This window comes from Symsagittifera roscoffensis, chromosome 1 (genome assembly GCF_963678635.1).
Source record: "Symsagittifera roscoffensis chromosome 1, txSymRosc1.1, whole genome shotgun sequence".
Classification (NCBI taxonomy): domain Eukaryota; kingdom Metazoa; phylum Xenacoelomorpha; order Acoela; family Convolutidae; genus Symsagittifera; species Symsagittifera roscoffensis.
In genome coordinates this window covers 26,048,579-26,070,141 of record NC_087062.1, presented here as the reverse complement: position 1 = coordinate 26,070,141, position 21,563 = coordinate 26,048,579, and the positions used below count along the sequence as shown (strand labels likewise).

The 21,563-nt window shown below is 35.2% G+C and overlaps 1 protein-coding gene across 1 annotated transcript in view; it reads left to right on the top strand.

The window, feature by feature from the left end:
* The first annotated feature begins 13,864 nt into the window (after positions 1–13,864).
* Positions 13,865–21,563, top strand: part of LOC134841912 (vesicular glutamate transporter 1-like) — a 73,705-nt gene continuing 66,006 nt past the window's right edge. The window contains exon 1 of the mRNA XM_063857986.1: positions 13,865–15,228. The gene's annotated coding sequence lies outside the window, so the exon portion shown is untranslated. The remainder of the gene's footprint in view (positions 15,229–21,563) is intronic.

Below are 21,563 nucleotides of genomic sequence, written 5' to 3'. Positions count from 1 at the left end.
TATGTTTAAAGCGTGTCCATCAAAATTAATAGTTTTCAATTTTCCATAATCGAGTGCTGATTTAAATTATCCTGACAAAACGAACAAAACTTGAATTTTCAAACGCGTTTTTCTCAAATTGGGTTAAGATTAGACAAAAAGTGAAGAGAATAAAAGTTGCTTAGAATTTCACCAGAATCAATATGTGGGTAATATTGTATGTTTTGAGATACTTGATTTTGTCGAGGTTTTTGTGCACGATATTCTCGTGTGTATGGTGCAAAAATATCTGGTTGATAATAATTGTCATCATCTGATGATAAATAGTTTGATGTGTGATATGGTGTTTGTTGTTTATTCCTATTTTGTTGGAAAAATGGATAATTTTCACTGTGATCTTGAGAGGGATGTGGATAGTCATGAAAAATTACTGAATTTGTTGATGTCATTGGAAAATTTGACTTTTGTGAAAGTAAATGATTTTGCTTTTGTATACGGGGAGGATGAGTTGTTTTCGATGGATTTACACAATTATAAATGTGTTCTGCGAAATTACTTCTAGTAAACGTTCTTTGTCTGTGCGTTGGTTTTGTCATAGGTCTATATGTTTGATAATCCATATGTGAATCTTTTGGAGCGACCAAGGGTTTAACCGTTGATTGCAATGTTACTTGTGGTAATGTTTGATTTTTAGGTTTTGTTAATGTAAGGTTTGGATGCATTGGTGAAATACTTTGTTGTGTAGCTGTTACTATTGTTTCAACTACTTCTTCATTTATGAAATGTGATGGTGTTTGAATATCTTGTTGTGTAAGATTTCTAGTTCCATTCAAAATTTCTTGTTGTACAAGGGCTGAGTTTAAGCTATTATTTTGTCTTCTATCAGGTAAAAATGAATTATAGTTTACAGGTGTTGCATCTATTGTAAGTGAAAATACCTTTACACAGTCTTTGTGAATAGAAATTGTACTGATTGCTTGACTTGAGATGTCTATTGGTATGTTCAGAAAAAATGGATGAGACCATTCAGGGTCCCAAATATAATCTGATTGTTCTGCAATGACAGTGTCGTCATTGGTACTTTAAGGTCTAAAGTTTTTTATTGCTTGTGCAATTAAATCAATATTATTTGTAAAATAATCAAATATGAATCATGCTAAGATTTTTGGTAAATCGAGTTTAACATTTTGTGAAATTTCATTGCTTGTAAAATTTTCACGGATTGTTTTTAAAAATGTTGAAAATGCGGCAATTTCATTTCTTACTTTCGTGTGTCTTGATGTTTGTACTGCTGATGTACTATCAGTTCCTATATTTTCTAGTATAGATATATAACTGTATATTAGTGAAAAAACATCGTTAGTGAATATTGAATTTGCTCTCTGTGATTTGTGGTGTTGCATGTTTTTGATGTATTCTGTGAATACTTTTGAAAATTCTATGTCGAGATTGTCTGTTTGAATAACATGTTTGCTATGATATTTAGTTTCTGTGCTGAGTTCTATGGCGTAGATTCCATATGGTTGAGTTAGGTTACTTATTCTTTTTAAATAATGATCGATAATTTGTCTCTTGATTTTTACTTCTGGGAATTCTGCTTTACATGGGCTAATTCCTTGTTCGAATACATTTGCAATTAAATTAGTACAAAATTGTATTTGTCCTCTATCTTCAGTGAATGAATTTATGATGAAAGGGAAAACAGAGTTTTCGTCTGGACTTTCATCACTTGGACTTTGGCTCATTTTTTCGTTTTATAACTGTCAGTGCGTAATGTTCAATGTGTCTGATTGGTTGGTTCCAATTGTTTAAACATACTGGTTTATTTTTGTAGATCTTTTTTATTCTTCTTTTTCCTTGTTTTGATGAATGTGATGTGGCTTCTGAATCGGAAAAATAGAATTGGTCGTGAACTGGGTAGTTTTTATTTACTGTTTCTTTTAGTTTGCAAAGTGCATCTAAAATACTGACTTCTGATTCGGAGACTGCGTTTCTTCGCTTTGAAAACTTTTTATGTATAAGTTGTCTTTGTTTGCTTATAATTTTTTTTATTGTTTGTCGTTTTGTTTGAATATATCCAATTGTTTGTTTGTGTGGCGTGATTACGAGATCGTATGTTTCGTTATTTATTTCGCAATTAAGTAGTACGATTGTTTAGTTATTTCCTAAATTGTTCAGTGACATAAGGTTTAGGATGAAGGATGCAAGGTTTTTATTAGTGAATGTAAAATCCAAGACTGTTAGTCCTTACGATTTTTTGGTTAGCCTAACTTGAGTCTTTTTATTCAGGGTGGGAGAGAAAAGTATATCGATTCCGGAGATTGACTGTTACTTTCTCGTGACTATTCTAAGTTAAGGTGTTAACTTACTTAATCTTACTTAGTGGTAGTGATTGTGTTCAAGGGTTGGAAAATAGTAAATCGATCTACAGGATTCAGGTATAATTAGAATGCGAGAAGTTCGTTACGTACTATTTTAAACTTACTAAGATTTTTGGTTTAGCCTGGGTCAGGTAAGAGGGGGGGGGGGGGGGTCAAGTGAAGGTTAAATAACCGACGTTCTTCACTGTTTAGCCTAGTTAGAATGGTTAGAAACATTTGAAAAATTTCTATTAGTCCTGGGTGTTTGAAAGGGTTGGATAGTGAATCGACGTTTGAGGTCATTAGACACTTGCTAAGTGGGTGGGGGAGAACAAAATTGTTCTTTTTGATCCAAGAATAGGCCTTGATGATCAGATTTTAAATTTAAGATAGAAAATTTATAAAGATCCAAGGAGAAGCCTTGATGATCTGATTTTTAAAATTAAGTGAATTTAAATTTAAAATGGTTTAAATTTATTTAATAAAAAGAGTTAGTTTTTTAATGATGTTAATGAGCTTATGATGTTGACTTCTGATTCAGAAAATGCGTTTCTATTTTTTGAAAATCTTTTTGTGTGATTTGTCTTTGTTTGTTTATAACTTTTCTTTTTATTGTTTGTCGTTTTGTTCGAATGTATCCAACTGTTTGTGTATGTGGAGTGATTACAAGATCGTATTTTTTGTTATCTATTTCACAATTGTGTAAAACGATTGTTTGTTTATTTCCTAAATTTTTGAATGACATAAGGTTTAGGATGAGGGATGCAAGAAGTTATTAGTGATTTTAATTTCCTAGACTGTTAGTCCTTACAATTTTTTGGTTAGCTTAACCTGGGTCTTTTTGTTCAGGGTTGGAGAGAAAAGTATATCGATTCCGAAGAAGGATTTTTTACTTTCTCGTGGCTAGTCTAAGTTAAGGTGTTAACTTACCTAATCTTACTTAGGGGTAGTGATTGTGTTCAAGGGTTGGAGAATAGTAAATCGATCCACAAGGTTCAGGTATAATTAGAACGCAAGTAGTTCGTTAGATACTATTTTAAACTTACTAAGTCTAAGATCTATCCTGGGTCTGTTAAGAGGAGGGTTCAAGTGAAGGATGAATAACCGAAGTTCTTCACTGTTTAACTTAATTTGAATGGTTAGTTTTATTTAAAAATTTCTTTTAGTCCTGGGTCTTTTGGAAAGGTTGGATAGTGAATCGACGTTTGAGGTCGTTAGACACTTTATTAATAAGGTGGGGGAGAAAAAAATTGTTTTATTTGATCCAAGGATAAGCCTTGATGATCTGGTATAAATAATGGTATCAAATGAATTAAATTAGATATTTAAAGAGATCCAATGACAGCCTTGATGATCTGTATTTAAGGTGTAGAGAAATTTAAGTGAAATATAGATTAAATTTAAGATAAGCCTTTAGGTTTTATTTGATAGAAAAGTTTAGTTTTTAATGATGCTAGTAGTTTTATGATTGCTATTTTGTTTAGGTGATGAAGCTGGAGATGACACGATGATTTATGTATACTAATAATTTGTGATCATTTAAACTAATTTTTATTTTTCTTTTAATAAATTATTTTTCAGATATCTCTTTGAATCTTACTGCAGATTTGGAGGAAACGATTTGAGATGTTTTTATCAGTCGTTATTGTACGATAGTAAATTTTGTATAGCGCCTGAAATAATCATTGAAGATTTTTCTTCAAGGTTTTATGTTTGCAAATGAAAATCTAAATTCATTGCTAGTAAAATTCTAAATATAAAAGTTTGTTCTGGCTTTCATCGTACGACCATGAAACTTAATGGTAAGTTTCTTCGTAGTCGTAGATTGTCTCTTGTCTAAGGTCTTCTTCCAATACCTGGTAGTTCTAGTATTGTACGGAATAGCGGCTCTGATCTATTGAGTCATAGAGACATTTCAATTAAATTGTTATCATGTAACAGTTCGGAAATGTTTTGTGTCTATTTCTAATCTATTTTGTTAGTTCTAAGCTAATTTGTTTTTTAATGTCTTTTTCGAGACTTATGGTCGCACCAGATGAGTTAGGACCGAAGTGTAACTCACAGAGTATTTTCGGATAGGGTAATAAGTGGGTTATTAGTTAGATGGATCATGATTGGTTAATATTAAAATTTTTATAGTGATAAAATTTCCAATTTATAACCAATAATAAAAATATAGTTTAGATCTGGTTCCACTTATACAGGTTTTGATGATTTGTTTTTGTTTTTTTTTTCTCAGGAAAAAGTCTGAAAATATTGATGCACTTAGGTTGGGCGAAAAAACGTGAACGATTTCTAGTTTCGAACAATGAATTTATTCTTAAGATTTCCCAGCGGATTAAAAACTTTACCTTTTGATCCAGTTTTCTCAAGTTGGATTCTTGTTATCAAAAAAGCGCCAGTTATAAATTATTCTAGAAATTCAGAGATCTTTAAGGGTATCACTATTTTTCTTAGAAATTGGAAAGTTGAGATTTTTCAAAACAGTCAGTGTTTTTTTATGTTTACTTGCGTTCATTACTTTTTTCCAATCTTCGATTGGCTTTATGTTTAAAGCGTGTCCATCAAAATTAATAGTTTTCAATTTTCCATAATCGAGTGCTGATTTAAATTATCCTGACAAAACGAACAAAACTTGAATTTTCAAACGCGTTTTTCTCAAATTGGGTTAAGATTAGACAAAAAGCGAAGAGAATAAAAGTTGCTTAGAATTTCACCAGAATCAATATGATCCCATTTTTTCTCCGAAATTCTCAACAAAAATTGTACCTCAAAAATGGGTCATTTTGGCTTTTTTCAATTAATCAAAATTACGCCAAAAATATCATGTTAATTGTTAAGAAAATTATATCACAGGAAGCCTCTTACGCAGCTAAATAAAATTTAAAAAGGGTTAAATCTCCAAAAACCAGTATAAGAGATCAAATTTTCACTTGATATTCAATAAATGTGATTTTTACCATAGAAAACACAGAGTCTCTGTTTAAAAGTATATTTTAAACAATTTGAGCAAATTTTTGGAGATTTAACTCCTCTTAAACTTTGTTGAACTGCATAAGAGGCTTCCTGTGATATAATTTTCTCATCAATTATCAAAGTAGTTTCCGCGTAATTCTTGATTAATTGAAAAAAGCCCTAATGAACCATCTTTGGGGTACAATTTTTGTTGAGAATTTCGGAGAAGAAATGGCACCATATTAATTCTGGTGAAATTCTAAGCAACTTTTTGTCTCTTCACTTTTTGTCTAATCTCAACCCAATTTGAGAAAAACGCGTTTGAAAATTCAAGTTTTGTTCGATTTGTCCGGATAATTTAAATCAGCACTGTAGTTAACAATTTTCAATGATGATGGAAACATTAATTTAACTTCAAAAATCAAATATCAAATATTCTCAACTGAATTTTAGAAAAAACAAGCCGTCGTGTCAATGTGTAGCTGATGTCTCCTTGTCGGTTCTGGTTACGTCACTCATTGTCGAAGTTGTGCACATGACATTGATGATGATGAAACGATGAAACCATGTTAACCGCTTATGGCTAGCTAGTATATAGTTCACGACACGCAGTGTGGCCTGTTGCAAAAAGTGCTAAAAAGGAAAACACTTGAAAATAATAAAATACATAGTCTAACGTTTAAATTCTGATTTCATTGAAATTAAAGTAATTATATTTTTGTGATTCAAGGTTAAAAATTTGAAATGATTTAATTAACTTATTACAACGTTCAAATATTTCGAGCTTTTATGAAAAAAAAATCACTAAAAAGAACCATTACGAGGCCAAGATATGTATTTTTTAAGTGGGTTTCGCAACAAGGACGATCTCTTTTTATCTTCCTTTGATCTTTCGTTTTCTTTGATCGTTCGACAAAAATTTAATGTGCTTAATGATTTGTCTTTGGGTTCCAGCGACAATTACACAAAAAATTTTGAGCCTAACCAGACCACAGTTTGAAATCGTAATGACGGAGTGCTTTTTGCTCAAAGTAAAGAGGTAACTTTGGTATTTATCATCTTAGAAAAAAAACATCTTGAATAAACAAAATTTTTTAATTTTTTTTTGTACTTTTTGCATGGTTTTACAAATGTTGCAGTTCCAAATTTCAAAGAAACCGGTGGAATTTTTTCAAGGAAATCGGGTTTTTTCTCCACTCAACTCTTTAACAAACCGATTTTGAGAAAAATTTTGTTCTGTCAACTGAAAACTATTGATTTTTTTGAAGTTTAAAAAATTCTTCGGGCAAATACAAACTCTACGCGACAAATGCCAATAACTTCAATTTGGGATAAACAAATGGCAAAAAAATTAATCAATTAATGCATGAGATTTTTTAAAAAATTCAGTCAAATGCAATTTGATTTTGTTTTAGGTAATTTAGGTGTTTTTGTTTTTTTAAACTCACCCTACTACGAGCAGGCTCCTTGTTTTGTAAATGCAAAAGTTATGAACCAATTTTTAAAGTATTTTTTGATTTCAGTAAAATTTTGTACTTCAAATTGATAGCGCCCTGAAATCAAACAAGACTGCTCGTTTATCGGTGCAAAGCCCTGAGTGTTCCGACTGTCCCTTAATCCATATCGAATAATTTTGGGAAAAGAAAAAAATGAAAACCTTTGCAAATATCTCTATCATCGTCGAATATCTCTATCATTGTTTGCATCGTCGAATATCTCATCCGCCGCTGGTTGTTTTCTCGCTCGGGTAGTCTTCCGTTCCTTTCCCGATCGCGTGTTCTTTGCCGCATCGCCCGTGTCTTGCTTTTCGCCTTCGTTCTCCCCGTGTCCGCTTTTAGTTTCGCCCTCGCTCTCAATTGTTGGTCCCGCCGGTCGACCACCCGCCTCAAAGCTTTCCGGTTCCACTGGTGACAAAGTCGCCGTCGGAATTTACGCCCGCCGTTGGTCTGGATACCAATGGCTGATAATCGTCCTCGTCTGACTCCGTTTTGTCTGCCGGTTCGAATCTTCTTGCTATACGTAAACCTCCCTGGCTCGAGCCTTTGGCAGCCAATTTCCTGCGTAACTACCGTGGACTTGGTGCTTTGGGCAATTTTTTCTCCGCTAGTCTCCTAGGTGTAGTAGTAGTCTTCTTGATCGCTACCCAGATTTCCCAAGAAGGCTACCATTACTCACTTTTACTATGTGTGCGCTTTCCACGATTATTTTTTTACTGAGTAGTTAATACCTTTTAAGGTTTCTATCGCCCGTCCGTTGATACACTGCAACCGATGAACCCGCAGTCATGCTTGTTTCGACCGCTGCCATTCCTGATTGAGCGCCTGGGTGTCAGTTAGGGTGATAGCATGGTTGCGCGTCCTGTTTCCGTACTCGGAATGCGTTCGGGTCCCCTAATTAGTGTCCGCTGGACTCGGCATTTCTCGTGCCACTGGATCTCGTCCGTCTAAACAGGCAGGTTTAGATTTACCTATGCTTGACCAGCTTACGTCTCTTAGTGATGGCTTTTTCGTTAAGTTCCGTAGTACTGTGTTTGTCTCCCGTCCATGGTGAGCTTCAAGTGGTGTGATTATGAGTGTTGAAATGTTCGAAAATCGTAAATCTCCTTTTTGAGCATTTTCTCCAGTAGTTCCGGTTTTCTTCGCGCAAACGTTAGAACGGTGTTTTTCAGGCTGCCAATCGTTCGTTCGACACACCCAGTTGCTCGATGGTCGTTTACTAGGGATTGTATGATTTCTATCCCTTCGTTGTTACAAAAAGCTTTTACGTCCTTCGACATAAAGTTAGTTCCTTGATCCACGTGAAGTTTTCTCGGCACTGCGTGATTGTTGATATATGATTAAAGGAATTTATAATTTTATCCGAGTTGTTTGTTCCGCATACCCTTGCCAATGGACAGCGCGATAATCGATCAACAGCTACAATTACGTGTCTTCTAGACTCATTTAACTATTTAATAGGTCCCCAGAACTGTAACTGCAACGATTCATTTGTTTCCTTTGATTCTGGAATAGTACCTAAATGTTTTTTACAACATATAGTTTTAAGATTGTTACCCGCCGCGGTGCACTCCCTGCAGTTTTCTGCCAACGCCGCAAAGTTTCGGTGTATGTACAGATGTCTTTAGCGGTCGTGAGCATGTTCGTCTTTCCTTGATGATAGTAGTTTAGTCTCATATTTATGGCTTAGTGAAGGGTATTAGGTATGACTAGTTTATCATCCATCCATAGAAGGTTATCACGTACGTGGAAATCGTTAACAAACTGTGAACAGTAACGATTCGTATTGTGCAGCGTTTGTTGAATTTCCGGATCCTTCGTTTTCACCATTTCGTAACTTCGTAAACTTCATGTAGTTGTGGCTGTGAGGCTTTTTGTGATTCGATGAATCTTAAGTTAAATAAATCCGGAAGGGCGGTATTCTTCTGGACTTTTTTCAAGCTACGAGGGACTATCGACTTGATGCAATTTTTCGGATCCACCGCAGTAAAGTCGAAGGTATGGACAGTACTGTAATCTTTTTTAATGTTGTAGTTTCCATAGTGATCGCCTGCATTTGTGTTTCTCCATCCAGTTCCTCCTCTTCATTGTCTCCACTTTCACTAGTATCAAGACTCGGGTGCCTCTCCAAAAATTTCTCGATCTTTCTAAATTTCTTCTCCATGTCAATTGAATTTTCTTTAAATAACTCATGCCATCTTTCAAGTTATTAATAGCTCCAACTACTATTAAGTTTTTGTCACATGGCGTCGGCAAGCGCAAACTGCTGCATGCTGATTCGCTGAACTATTTTAGCAAGCCACATCGCCCCTTAGCGTTCATTTTGTTGTACGAAATTTGCATATTATGCCCTTATTGGTTAAGACCTGGTTAGTTGAGGCATATTGGTGTTTTATTTCCGGTCCTCCAGATAAATCAGATTTTACAATTACAAAGTTTTTACAAAGGTTTTAGGAATTGCAGTTAATTTCGCCACGGTGAACATACTATCATAACTTGAAACTGGCTTAGTTAAATTGTTTGGATTTCTGAATAAGTAATGGGCCAAGTCCATTTTAGCCCCCGTTTATGTTCCACTCGGCAACCAAAACCAGTTAACCTATCTAACCATCTTGTTAAACGGCTGAACATTGTTCAATTTTTCTTTTTCTTCCCGTTTAACAACAATACCAGCGCCTTATAGCCTGTGATAACTAGAAAATTCGTCCCGAAACATAATTCCGGAAACATTTTGCTCCCCACACTATTGCTAGCTTTCCAGTTCGTTTGTTGAATAATTTTTTTCAGCATCATTCAGATACCGCGACGCGAATGAGATCGGCTGCCACCCTTCCGATCCGAGTTGCTCTGATACGGTTCCCAATCCGTTATGGCTCGCGTCACACGCTATTCGAATATCCTTGTGGACATCAAAGTGTTTTAGTTCCACAATATTTGCTACTTGACTTTTTAAGTTCTCGAATGCCGCCGGCACTCCGGTGTCCATACGTATTCGTTTTTCGACTAAGTAATTGACGTAGCAGCGCCGAAGATTCTACAAGCGCCAGGATATACGTATGCAAACAGTGGATCGATCCCATATACTATTTAAGTTGCGACAGAGTTCGCGGCAGTTTAAGTGCGTCGATTGGTGCCGTTTTCCGAACTAAAGGGATGATGCCTGTTGAATTGATTTTATTCCCGAGGCATTCACATTCACGTTGCGCAAACTGGCTTTTTGACAATTTTAACGCCATGTTTTTTTTGTCTAGCTTTTAAGTATTTTCTCGACTGTTGAGATGTGTTTTCTTTCCGATCATTTTGTTGTAATTAAAATTTCATCAATAAATTTGTGTGCCTATGGAAATTCCAAGCAAATGGAATCCATCACTTTTTGAAATTCCGCCGGCATAGTAGTTAAACCGCAGAAACCCGTTTTGAATCGGTACGTTCCCGTCAATTTTCCCCCGATTAACAAAAAATTACATCAGACGCCAGTCTCCGGGCTGAGTGGCAATTGAACATAGGCATATATTCAGTCCATAGTTGGAAAATAAATATCCCCAATTTTCCTTTGTGCTAATTTTAGTGCTATTTCACTGAACCGTCTTTTTTCACCGTAACCACTATTGGAGAGACAAAGTATCGGTCGGAACAGTCGTCGAGTTTTTCTATATGCCCTTGGTGTAACAATTTGGATGTTTTCCCATCTACTTTCTCTTGTAACGTTATTGGTACGCGCCTACCCTTTTGTTGAATAGGTAGGAGGGATTTAAAAATTCTCTCTACACCTTATAATTCAGGATTTCACCGACCTGTGTAAAGAGATTTGAAAACTGCTCACTAAAACAGTCCTGCCATTGGTCCAGTTTGTCATCTCCCTTGGCAGTCTCCTCGTGAATTGCCATCACCTGCTCCCCTAGTGCCTTCTGAACTAACTGGAGCCCTAATTCAGCCATCAAGTCTCGTCCGATTATTGATAGGCGGTTTCTTTCAATCACTTTGATGACCGCTTTCGTCTTCCATCCGTTTGATGCAAACTGCACTTTCATGGTCCGCAGTAAGCTTGGCGGGTTATTTCCGTAACTTCTGAAATCCTGGTCCTTCGGTGTCAAATCACATAGGTTGACTCCTGCGGCGCCCAATGTTCTCTTCAGTTCTTCGATTGTCAAGATAGAAATTGGCGAAGCGCTATCGATCCAAACTCTCGTCTTTTTCCCGTTTATTGCCATTGGTAGTTTAAAGCCTGCGACTCGCAATTCTCTTTCATTTTTCGATCTAATCGACATAGCTAGATAATCCCCAGAGCTGTCTGAATCCCACGAATGCTGTTGTCGTGCCTGTGTTGGTGTATTTACCCATCCCACCAAATTCTCGTGTTATGAAATGTTATGTTCAATGCCTTCATGATTGTCCTGGTTGTGAACCTCCTGTTCCTGAAACATTCCGACCGATTGTCGTCCTCGGTTTCCATGTTTAGCACGGCATGTTCGTTCAAAATGGCCCACCTTCTTGCAGAAACTACAGGTCCAGCTTTTTGCGGCACTCTGGCTCATATGTTCCTCAGTGAAACCTGGGCTGTCACAATTGTAACATCTCCGATCGTTGGCATTTACTCCCCCTCGGAATTGTCCTCTTCCTTGGACCTGTCCGCGCCCGCGCCCTCGGTTGTTACGATATTGACCTCTGATCACACCCAGCGGTTCCGTTTTAATCTGGAGCCCTCCTGCCGTCGCTGTAGTTGTCCCAACTGATCCTCCAGCTATCGATACGTACGTTTTTGCGTATTTGTCTCCCCTCTCATGAGATAGCGCGATGCGATATATTTCTTCCGAACTTTTTTGTTGCTCGAGATAGCTCATTTTTGGCCTCCCTGTTGGTCACGTTTACAATAAATACATCCCTTAGTATTCTAGAATCCAGCGTTCCAAACGAACACCTTGCTGCAAGACCACTAAGGACGGAGTGAAACTGTTCCAAGGACTGACCAATGCGTTGCTTAGGTGACAATTGTTGGAATACCTCGTATGTCTCATTCCGTTCTTTCCGGAATTCCCCTTCCATCGCTTCCAGCACCCGTGGATATCTCGTGGCCTCCATGTTCAAATGAGGTTTCCACCATCTTGCCTTTTTTCTCCAAAGCACAGGTATAAGTTGGATATCAATATTTCTTCCGCTTCCAAGAGTGGTTTCCCATCCACATCCGCAGTTCAAGCAGCGATTTGGGTCGCGTCAAGAGTACTTGCAAAGTAAAAACTGTTCGGATTTGTTGCGTGTTTTGCTACCATCCCCCACTGGAAGCGGTTAGGCCAAAATTCCCACAGCATTGGTGGTTCCGGGCATTTCGGTGGCCAAAAAGACGTAACTCCTAATGGTTTTCCCCCCACCTTATCCTACTGGCTGCGCCATGTTGAAAATGCTTTTTCCGTAACCTTAAATTCCAATCCTAATAAACAACTGTATTCAATCAAGATCATAAGCGACAACTATATAAATTATTTAAATTGAACTATTTTTTGAAATTTTATCCTTTTTGAACTTTTTCTGTGCTTCGTAAAAGGCTGCTCAATTGATGTAGTTTTGTCAAAAACGATCCCTGAATTTTTGAGGTATTTTTTGCTTGATAAAAAAAGCCAAGAATTTTTCATTTTGGAGTGAAATTCGGTCCCGAACTTAAACCGCCTCAAATTTTAGTTTTCATAAAGTTTGAAATAAGTTAAGGCTTCATCCTTTATTATCAACCTAATATGAACAAAAAAATTGCTAATTTGAGAAGTAACAGTATCTATCAAATAACTATCAAATTGTAACCAGAGTTCAATTGGGAGGCCTTTATTTGAAAACCGAAATCATTTAGACCAATTTTGTACACTAGGAAACAATTTTCAAATTTCTTAAGAATCTGAAACAAGACGGAAACGGTTTTAATATCAAACTTCGCTTGATTACCTACGAGTTTTTTTAAGGTAGTCAAATGACTGAAAACACTTATCCTACGCCAAAGTTCTTACCTATTTTGTGAAACGGACGTAACAAGAAATTTAAGAAATTAGTCGACACAATTAAAACAGGAGCGGATCTACAATTTTCTCGAGCGGGCGAATTTTCAAAATGTTTCGAAAATTTGCCCCCTTTTTTTTAGTTTGACCAAATTGATTTTCCGAGAACTCCCGAAACACTATAAAGAACGCATTTTGACTAAATTTTCAGCGCCGTAATCAAATTTCTGAAGAAACAGGTAAACAAAAAGCAGTTTTTGGACACTTTTTGGAAAAATTTGACCAAAAAATTGCGTGTTTTTGGCGCGCGCTCCCCTTCAAAGTTAGTTTGTAGAAAAGTTGTAGGGATGGTCGCCTAAAATGGATGTCATACAATACTTCAAAAGGGGAAACTTTAGTGGGTGAGGTGGTCGAATCCCTGAGAAGAGCCGTCCGCCCACACACCGCCCCCCCCCCGCCACCTAAATCCGCCCCTAAATTGAAATTAATTAGGCAAGTGATTTTTTGAGGCTAGAAAATTCGAAAACTCAAGAAAAATTTTGGGAAGATTTTTGAATCGGATGAATTTATTCATGGACCAGTTTAAATTAGGGACCAAACAAATGAAAAGTTCTGCTCATTTCACGGACAATTTTGAGAAATTTGTTTTTGGCTTTATCACGGGCTGTCCTCGGCCCATTTTGATATCCCCCATATACTTTCGAGCGGAATGATAAGTGGAAACTCAGCACATGTTGGCAATAATTTGCTGTGTTTCCAACCTTTCAAGGAAAACGTATTAAAAAATCAAAGAAAAACGTTTTACATGATCTCGACTCAATTTTGATTGACGCTCTATGGCCATCTTTGACGTTTTTACAACAGTTATTCCATGAATAATCATAGATTTTTAAATTATTAAGCTGCTTGCAAATACCGGTGTCGGGACATTTTTTGATGAATTGAGCTTTTCGGCGGAACTTAAGCCTGACTTCTCGGTGAAATAATGCACAAAATAATATACAAAAAATGAGCTTTGAAGTAATATACAAAATTTGAAAACCATGTATTAATTAACTAGACTATTTAGACTACAAAAGCACTGTTAGACTATTAAAATATTACCACGTTCAAAAAGTTTATTCAGATGGTTCTGCTTTTTGTCATGTCTTCTGTTTTTCCTTCATGTGGTATGTGAAACAGGAAGAAAACGTGAAGAGAATGAAGTCATGGTCGTGAATATTTCACGCGTCATTCCGAGATCTACTTTGCCATAAATCAAGTGGCTGATTTTCTTTGTTTGAGGAGGTTAAAATTGTTTGTAAATTTTTTATGACCATAAACAGCCCGTGGCAGGTGTTTTTCCTATTTTGTAATTGCGGAAAAATCTTTTCATACACTACCACTTTTTCTGCTCTGTTCTTTTTTGTATTCAATCCGTCCGAGCATATGTACAAACGTGAAATGAAAACATTCTACTCCCTTGGAAAAAATTCGTTATGTTTCACCTGAAAGCTAAATATCCATTGTTTTGTTTCAGTCTGAAACTGTTTATATTTTATACTTTTTACTGTTTTTTTGTTTTTTCTTAAATATATTTTTCCTATTGTATTCACTTTTTACGCTGGCGGCGTTTTATCGCCCTTTTTCGACTCAAAAGCTATTGAGCTCAGCTTTGAATGATTTATTCGAGAGCCGTTTTTTATTTAAAATCACCAAACGGAATTTCGATTTATGCATAACCTTCTAATTTTGAATATTTCGCACAAAGGCAGAATTGGTTTAAAAAGCGCAGGAATCTCTCACTATACAAGACTGAAAAGTGAGTTTTAAATGAAGGTGCTCCTTCATTGTGAAAATTACAAATAAACATTCGATTCGAATTAGCTATTCTGCATTCGTTTAAATTCACCTCCCGGGATTTTTTTTAAAAAATTTATTTTGTATTGAGCCAACATATAATAACTCAAGTCTTTTCAAATCGAAAATCAGTGTTGCGTAAAAACTGGTTACCTGCTCTTTATTATTCATTCATTCGCATACAGTTGGCTCTTCTTTCTTATACCTGCCTTGTTGATGTTCCCTAATGGTTGTTGAATTTATTGTCAAACAGTTTCGAGGCTTTTGATTGGATGTTGATGGAAAACTTGTTTTATTAGGTGGTATTACGCAAAATAAACATACAATTAGCGCCATTTTCATCTGTTCCCGGGCTCTCGTTTTACTTGACTTTTCCCAAAATAAAAAATAAAACCACTGTTGATAAAGACAGCACAGTACATAGTTTTATTACACTTTTCAGTATTCAAAACACATCTGAAACTTTTGCCCGCAGCAAAAAAAATTTTTAGCCTCCGGATATACTGTTGCTTCTAAGCCATCTTCCTTATCATCATCAAACTTGTCGTTATTTCTGCATTTTTTGCAAATAAGTCATTAGCGCGTCCGAAATCGATTCCAGGAAGTGATTTCAATTCTTGGGTAAGCATCTTCAAAATATAACAAATTTAAGTTGCATTTGAATTAGAAGTTTATACAAAACAAACCTCCGGAATAAAATACCAAATTTGTTCGAAATAAAGTTTTCCCAAAAAACAAAGATCGAATCAATTCACAATATATAGATAAATTAGTTTAAGCAAAGTTGTCACAATTGAAAAATTTGATACATTTAATCTTGTATAGTTGACATTCTGACTGGTTTTGTTCTTCTCTTAATGCTGATACTTTAGAAGAATCAAAAGTATTTCCCAAAAGGCATAGCGTTTTTTAAATGAGGAATATTTTATACAATAAGCAGCTTTTAAATTTACGAAGAAAAAACGAAGTAAAAATATGAAACAAACTACACTCAGATAGAAACAACTCTTTTTTTTCAAATTGTGTCAGCCTTCAAAAAGAAACTAGCTAAACATCTTGGTAATTTCAATCAATAAGATTGTTATTTCCAAAAAATCTCGGGATTTTTTTGTAAAATTACAAAAAAAAAACAACTCATTTTATGCAAAGAACGTTTTTTCAACAAATTAATCACTTAAATTGAAGTATTAAGGACATATTTTGCGGGTAATAACCTTCATCACGACTTTACTTCAACCCTCACATTTTAAAAAAACTTTTTTTTGATGCTATTTAACGAAACTAATTCTGGTTTCACTAATTTTCGGAGCCTATATACGCTAACTTTGGCATGGCCAAAATTCACTTTAGGCAAGAATTGGTTGTAAACGACGAATCCTGGCATAATGCAATGCACATTAACTCAAATTTTTTGCTTATTAAGTCCGTGAAAAACTCTATTTCGAGTCCAAGACCCGTTGAAGCTTGTCCTCTTGGTTGCTGAACATAGCTAAATTGGGTCACTTTGAATTACTTATACTTATTATGTCAAATAGCTCTGTCATCTTTTCAAGTCGAATTGTCGCATCTTGAAATTATATTAAATGTTGCGTGCAATAAACTGTCGCTTGTGACAAATTGTCGCCTGACACAAAATTTGGACAAAAATTTACCAATATTTGCAAAAAAACTAAGATAAAACTTTTAAACTTTACCCTTATTAGCTCGCCCTGTTATAATAACTGGCCCATTTACATTGATTCTACGTTAGTTTCATTTTTCGAAATACTGTTAAGTTCTGGTTGAAAAGGGCACTAGAAAGGGCAGTAAAACTGAGTTTTAAAATGGATCTTTTTTTCGTAATTTGGGTGTGGATCAGGGGCGGATTTAGGGGGGGTGCGGACGCCCCCCCCCCCCTCCTCAGGGATTCGACCCCCTGCCAACCCAAAGGGTCCCCCTTTGGTACTTTTTAAGAAATCCACTTTTGGCCGACCAAGCCTAAAATTTTTCTAAAGGCGCCAATAGGCGCCAATATATACTAACTTTGAGGGGGAGTGCGCGCCAAAAAACCGATTTTTTTGTCAAAATTTTCCAAAAAAAGCCCAAAAACGGCTTTTTTGACCTGTTTTAGAAAATTTGGCCAAAACTGGGTCTTTTTACTGCTTTAGGTCGACCTAAAAAAAGGTCGTCAAAATGTTTTGAAAATCCGCCCCGAAAGTCGGAATAAGATGAGAACAACATCTAAAAAGTTTTCTTATTATAGATTATGTTGAATAATTTTTGAATCATCTTTCGTAATTACCGATTTTAAGTGATTTTTATGATAACCAATAGAAAGTCTTGTTAATAAAGTATTTCGATACTCAATACAAAGCTTATGAGAACGTGAATTAAACTTGGCCTAAAAAGGTAGGATTTACTTCAAATAACGGACAGCTGTATTGGCGCTAATGTGAAGTTACCAAGGGTAGAAATCGGAAGCGAACTGTCGATTAAGAAACATTAATCCGAAAAAGAATTCGCTTTTTTATCTATCAATCAGTTGAAGGCATGTTCGAAATTAAAGTCGCATTTGATCAGTTTTTGAAAGATCGAGTTTTCAAAACACTTTGTATCGCTCCACTTCAACCTCTAATATAATCACTTCGGTCAATAAAAAAAATGGCACAAAATATCAAATTTTTAATTGAAATTCCCCCTCCTTGAGAAAATTCCTAATCCACCCCTGCCTCCAGCAGAAGTGATTGGTAATTAATACCCGATTGCGGTTGAAGAACGTTTCACTTTCTTCAACAGATTTTTTTTTCTGCAATTAACTAAAAAAGTACAATAGTATATGAGCTCCGGGCGTGAACACTTCATCACCGATCAATTTTGTACATAACTTGGAGCAAGCTTGTTTACTTTGTTGGGCGAACCTTCCTCTCCCAATCGATTTCACCACAGTCTTCTGTTCGTAATTATCTGACAATAAAAAGTTGGAGTAAATTTCTGGACATTTTGGGTTATTGGAAACAAAATTAGGCACGCATGAACTCTAAAAAATCATCTGTTCTTTCACTATAGATGCATTTTCGTGGGCGGTGTCGATGTTTATTTCAATGGTAACTTGCGTGGTTTTAAAGTTTAAGTGGCAAGGTGGTTGGTTAAAAATTATCTTCAGTGCAACTTAACAAATTGTCATCTAGTGTTTTGTGACTCTTGAGATTAGTTGAATAAAGTCTCTCTCTCTACCTGAAATTTAGTTCAAAGGATTCAATATTTTCTTACCCATCAACACTATTTGCGTCGAGGTTACACCAATGAACAATTTTCAATCCCCTGGCGAAAAGTTGCCCACCGGAAAGTTTCTGTCTTTATTTTAATGCTTATCCAAGCGCCCTTTTAATATCCTATTTTATCTCCGAATGGGAACAAATAAATTGCTTACCTGCGGAGATGACATGAATTTTTCCGAGATAGCAAATTATTTTCCCGGCTTCCTTTTTCTCTTGACATCTTATTTAGCGCACATGGACATGTAGATATATAGTAATTGCCATTATTAACTGTGTAGGCAACGTTTTGCGCCAGGGAATTTTCATTTTTCAAAAATTGAAATCTTAAGTATGAAGTTGAACAAAAATGCTGCAGTTTTCAGCGAGATTTTCATCATCTTCAGATATTGAAAGCAGAAACGAGGGGTTGATGCAGACTCAACTCACTAATCACCCAAAGCGTCCCCCTTTGGTACTATTTAGGATAACCATTTCAGTTCGATGAACACTTTGGCGCCATTTAAAACTTAATTTGAGGGGATAGGTAACAAAAACCCAGTTTCTATGAAAACCCGTTTTGATCTTCCATGAAAAATCAGCGCTCTGCGAAAGCGAGAAAATAGCGCCCGCCATCCATGAGTTAGCAATTCTTATTGTACCTCTAGCGAAATTTCATTCCCATATTAGCAACGAATTAGCGCTGAAGTAACACGGTAAATTGGGTTTACCGATGAATAAGAGATGGAATAAGTTTTTCCAAAATTAAAAAACTTGGTGAGACTCAAACTTTAGAAGGCTTTTGAGGGCATATTCAAAGTTTTAGCTTTGAATTTTTAAGATCAACAATGAGAAAACGGTGAGATTTTGCAGATTTAGCTATGCAACTTACTTTGTTTTTACATGATACCTGAGAAGCGATACGAAGTAGTTTTCATTGAGATGCTACATAAATAGCAAGGAATAACGGCTGAACCTCAGCACGGGAATCGTACAGTGTTCTGGGACAGCAGTAATATCCATTTGGTTGACCTAAAAAGGCCACATTTCCAAAAAAAAAACGAAACTTCCTCAGTCAAATCCTTGAACTCTCCCAGGTTGGTTGAGTGGCTTTTTATGAAGTCTAATTTTCAAGAATTTAAGTTTTTGAGACCCTCATACTAACGCATTTTTTAGTTGTTACAACTGCACTCGAGTGGAAAGTAATTGTAAAGTAGAGTGGTTTTATCTCTGCTCAAGTTTAGTTGAGTTGAAGAACTCTTTGTTGAAGGGGCTCAAATTTGGCATAATAACCGAAAAAACTCATAAATTTTTTTACAAACGCTTTCTTCGGCCGAGAAAAGCTGGTCTGATTTTTTTGTTTCCGATTTACTCTGAAGAATTAAGGGCGATAACTAAATTGTAACAAACTATAAAGTATAAATGTCATCTCAGTTGACTTAAGGAAGATCACTTAACTATATCAAAGTATAAACTATAACAAAGTCATAGCAGCTGACTTGAGGAAGATACTAAACTATAACAAACTATAAAATATAACAATGTCATCTCGGTTGATTTAAGGAAAATTCCTAAAATATAACAAACTATAACCTATAGCAACGTCATCTCAGTTAACTTAGGGAAGATCACTAAACTATATTAAAGTATAAACTATAACAATGTCATCTCAGTTGACTTAAGAAAGATCACGAAACTATAACAAACTATAAGCTCGAACAATGTCATCTCAGTTGAATTAACGAAGATCACTAAACTATAACAAACTATAACATAGAGCAATGTCATCTCAGTTAACTTAACGAAGATCACTAAACTATAATAAACTATAATTAAAAAAAAAGTCATCTGAGTTGATTTAAGGAAGATCACTAAAGTAAAATAAACTATAAACTATAACAATGTCATCTTAGTTGACTTAAAGAAGATCACTAAACTTTGACAAAGGGGGTTGAGAAATTAGACGATAAGCAAATTAGACGGAGGTATTTAAAAGGAATATAGACGATTTTGCAAAACTTCCATTGTGAGAAAATAGACAAAAGTGCGAGAGATTAAAACTGTTTGCAGACAAATTGCGTGAGAAAATATAATTGTTTGTAGACAACAGTTAAATTTCGGGAGCCAAAAATTTTACAAGTCACTCATGCATAATTCAAAACTCTCTTGTAATATTCGGATTTGACATTTTTTGTTCATTTAAACTAATTGTTTTGATACGTATTAACATCTTATGTTCTTTTTGTATTTGTAAAACTTGACTCTTAAGAAAAAATTTTAATGGCCCTTTCCTTTTCATAGCTTTTTCGTCTAAAATGCCAGATCTGTAAAAAATAAATTCCGTCTAATTTCGTTTTTGTAGAATCCGTCTAATTTGCTTATCGTCTAATTTCCTAGGCCCTTATAACAAACTATATAATTTAACAAAAATGCAATCTGTTGAACAACATTTATTACTTTGAAAAACTCCGTGGTCGGAAATCGTGGCTTTTTATTTTGGTTTATCAATTCTCAAAAAAAATTTTATGAAAACAATTTTTTTTACTTTCACTACAAAACTCGCATTGTGATTTTTGGTTATTTTATGTACCACACTGATTTTATTCTACGTTATGTAATAGAAGTTAAGTTTCCCATATATGGTCAACAGTTTCCTTATGGAGAATGCAAGACCTAAATTACTCATATATGATCATACATTTTCATTATGAAAGAACGCTACTCATAAAACTCTCATTTTTGAAAATTGTACGACTAACATTTTTTTCATAAACAGAATGTATGGAGTTGTATGACTCGCAACTAGCTTTTTAAGAGTATGTTGGTCAAACAAGGTGTTTGGTTTTTCTTTCAGATTGTTCAATTTGATGCATAATCTTAATACAATTATTATTGCTAATTTTGGGCAAAATTTTTGGCGATAGTTCAAATCATGACTGAAACTACTCAAAAATGATATCACACTTGATAATCAACGATCATTTTTTAAGGCACCTGAGATATCGCAAAAACAGCACTATCGGAAAATGTCTGTGCAAAAAAAATGCGAGAATTTTGGATGCAATCATCATTAGCCAAAGTAAATGATTTAGGTTTCTGATGCCGCCAAGTACTCCTTACAATTCAGAAGGCGTTTTATTTCCGGTTTAGCTTATAAATGCTAAAAACATCTATCAAAATCAAAACACGAAAAAACTTCGATCTGTCTTTGTATGAAACTGACTGATGCAGTTTGTGAAGCGGAAAGCGGAAAATACACTTAATGATGTTATTCAATGAAAACAGATTTAAAACTTCCTTTTGTCGATATAATCAGCAGAAAAAAGTGGGAAAATATGAACATAATCCTTAATTTTGAAACCAAAGCAAGATATAACCATGTCTTCGGCTGTTAAATTACGACTCTAAATTCAATGCAAGTGCATGCAGTATATGGATTACTTTCAGTAGACTATAATATTCCATCTTTTTTGTGACATATTGATGACTTTGTTCATCCGGTCTTCAGGTGATTGGAATGACATTTCATCTTCATCTTGAAAAAATCTCTAGTTTTCCCTGAAAACAATAAGTTTTTTTGATCTACATAAACACATGGTCATAAATGAATTATTATTCCTTTTATGGCTCAAACCAAACTGCCTTTGGACTTGAATTTTGAATGGATAAGTTTGCCTCTTTTTCTCGTATTTTTAGAAAAATAAACCGCATAAAAATACAATT